Genomic DNA, 3,169 nt, shown 5'->3' with positions numbered 1-3,169 from the left:
TATTTTTTCAAAGAACATATTACGTTCTTTTTTATCGTTTGGAGCATAAAGATTTATTAAGGTATAGATAGTCTCATTGATTTCAATATTCAAAATGATATATCTACCGGTTTTGTCAAATGTTGTATTTATGGCTTTATAAATAAAGTTATCTTTTAATATTATAGAGCAACTTCTGCTTGATGAATTACCATATGCATGATGTGATTCCCAGTGTTTGAACTCTGAATTTAACGTATTGTTTATATCTTGCGTGAAGTGTGTTTCTTGTAAAAACAAAATATCTGCATTTTGTTGAAGTGACCACTGAAGCAGTGTAGCTCTTTTACTTTTATCTCTAAGGCCCTGTGTATTCAGGGATATTAAGTGTAATATTTTATCATTCATTTATAATATTATTTAATTGTTTGTAATATTTTAATTAAAGAGTATTTTTTCAATGTTATAAACATACAAAACCTGAAACTTAAAAACTCGAAACTTGAAGCTCAACGAACCAGTGGTATACTCTGGCACTTAATAACCTTTCTGAGGTCGTCTCTAAAAGACTTATTCACGAATGCATTAATGAACGGATTTGCAGTATGATACACGAAATACATGTAGAAAATATTGGCGTTATACTCTATCGCTTGTAATCCCATAGGCCAAGCAGGCAAAAACGCAGCAAGAAAAACAACAGTAACAACAAACAATATGACGGCCGTCCTAATATTGGCCACAATAGTTTTCTCCTTAATTGATATTGCCCGCTGTCCCTTTCTCGGCGTTGGTCTCATTGACTGCAACTCCACAGGCGTTTCGACGTAAATGTCACCATTTTCATTATTTTCAAGACTTGTTACACTCCTTCGGCCACTGTGAGGATTAACGTGAGACACCGTTGTAAACTGGCTTTCAACATTTGATAACTCAATCTGAAGTTATTAAAAAAAATAATCGAATAAATAAACTGGCTTACATATTATAAACATATTTTTAAAACAGATATAAATAAAGCAGCTACTTCTGAAGTCAGCAATTATAATCGCTAGAGTTAACAAGCTTGAAATGCATTTGCGTACTATCAAGATTATTGTTGACGTATTAGACCTTTCGTTAGCTATGGCCATGGTTATTGATTAACACTACGACGACCCCGTCGACGAAGCCACCGATAACAAAAGCACAAAGGCTAAGACAATAACTTGAATGTCTTTCTTCGAAAAGGAGACAACCGAAAAACATTTATTCATTATACCAGTTATTGCAATAGTTTTTAGGTAACACATTCAATAACATTTATGCTGTAAGAACTGGTAATCGTATTTTTTTCACCGTGCACGATCTACCTAATTGTCGTGATATGTTCTTACTAGTTATAATCCTAGGATGAACGATTTTTCAACGTGTCATTCTTTTTCCCAAACCTATAAAATTAGTTAAAGGTCATGCTAATATCAATTACATGGAGTGCTCAACTAGCAATCAGTTATACAGGAGTACTACATATAGGGTACGAAGCAAGCATTTTTACTCTCAGGGCGAAAAATTCGGATTTTTTTAAAATATGCTCGACTTATAGATATGTAGAACTCTGAATGTACACTAGTAACAGGTATAACATTAAGGTAAACGTACAATGATGTCTTTGAGCAATAAAGTTTGAGCTACTTATTTCGATAGTTTACCTCGTTATGATTTGAGAGCAATAAACAATAAATGTCATCAAACGTTAACTCTGTCAGGTTTTACAAGAACATGTATTTGCTAAACAAAATTGACATTTCGACGGGGCTTCACTGTTTTTTCTTACTATAACTCGTTAGCCAAGCGAAGCATTCTCATTTAACTCTAAAGTACTTTTGGCAACCATCTATCTCTACTTAATGCACAGAAAGCGTTTTATACGGTCTGTACATTTTGGAGCTCAACTTCACTTTTTAAATCTTCACTTCTAGAATGACCAGTTGCCTTTCAACATCGAAAATGCAAAATAAAACATATTCGACTTTGTTCGATAAGCCATTTTCGCACTTTAGTCGATTGCTTAAAATAGTCAAATTAATGGAAATGTGTAAGTGTTTTTAACATTAAAGTATGTTTTTTTTTTCAATTAGGTAAATGCTAAAATGTATTGTGGAAAACATTATTTTTATTTCGAATGACTAAAGAGATACTAAAATGAGGAGACTGACTTAAGTTAGGAAATTACTTTAAGAAGTTTTATGAATACCTCCTCAGGTGAATAACATGAGTAACACACGTTCAGCAACCGGTTTAACATGAATTATTTCAATCGGCTTGACACTGCATCCAGATTGTTATATTTGACGCGAGTATAATTTGGCAGCTTCGGACATCAGAAGGCGCTAACCCAATGAAATTTAGAAAAATAAGAAATAATACTAATAAGTATTTTATTGGTTGAAATCTGTTAAAAAAATACGTTATTAACTATTTAATAGCACACTTTATAGTTTTATGTCTATATATTGATATTGCTAAGTGATTCTTAATGGGGTAAACTATGGCCGTAGAATACGGAATAATTGTTCATACAAGACGTATTTAGCCATAATGGTTGTGCAAACAAAGATCTGTAGAGCCATATAAGCAGTAAAAGGCAGATAGTAAACCGACTTACATAAGGGGGAAGGAGACAGGTAACATGACTTACGTCAGACGGATACAGATTGGAACGTTTATCTCTTGCTGTTTTTCGCTCTGTGCTTATGTATTGAACTGTATATTAGGCCATATAGAACGAAAACGACGACAAAAGAAAGCAGGTATGTCCCAGCGTACACTCGATGATAAATGTTCAAAAACTGAGAGCCAGTTAAAACAAAATTGGGAGCGCACGAACCCGTATACAATAACCCATATCCAGCACGAATTTCTGTTATGTTTTTGTCATACATACGAACGTCGTCAACACAAACTTCCCATAATTCAGTTGAACAATTTGCGCACATACGGTTGTAAGCCACACTGAATTATGCGTTTTGACCATGGGTTTCATTTTTTGTAAACATCGTAGTTTCACTTCGGCTGGCAAGAGTTTCATTAACAGGCACTATCTGCTTGTATAAGAAAACACCGTCTGACAGAGATGTAATGATTCCAAATGTAGATGCAGCCAACAATAAACATAATACGATCACTTTTGCCCAAAATGTATTGAGAA

General features: G+C 33.8%; 1 pseudogene; it reads right to left on the bottom strand.

Annotated features, from left to right (window-relative positions):
• Window positions 1-488: 488 nt before the first annotated feature.
• On the bottom strand, window positions 489-2,903 carry LOC128246152 (uncharacterized; annotated as a pseudogene).
• Between the last annotated feature and the right edge of the window lie 266 nt (window positions 2,904-3,169).

This window comes from Mya arenaria, chromosome 9 (genome assembly GCF_026914265.1).
Source record: "Mya arenaria isolate MELC-2E11 chromosome 9, ASM2691426v1".
NCBI lineage: Eukaryota > Metazoa > Mollusca > Bivalvia > Myida > Myidae > Mya > Mya arenaria.
Note: the sequence above shows the minus strand (reverse complement) of the source record. Positions and strands in the feature narration are given on the sequence as shown.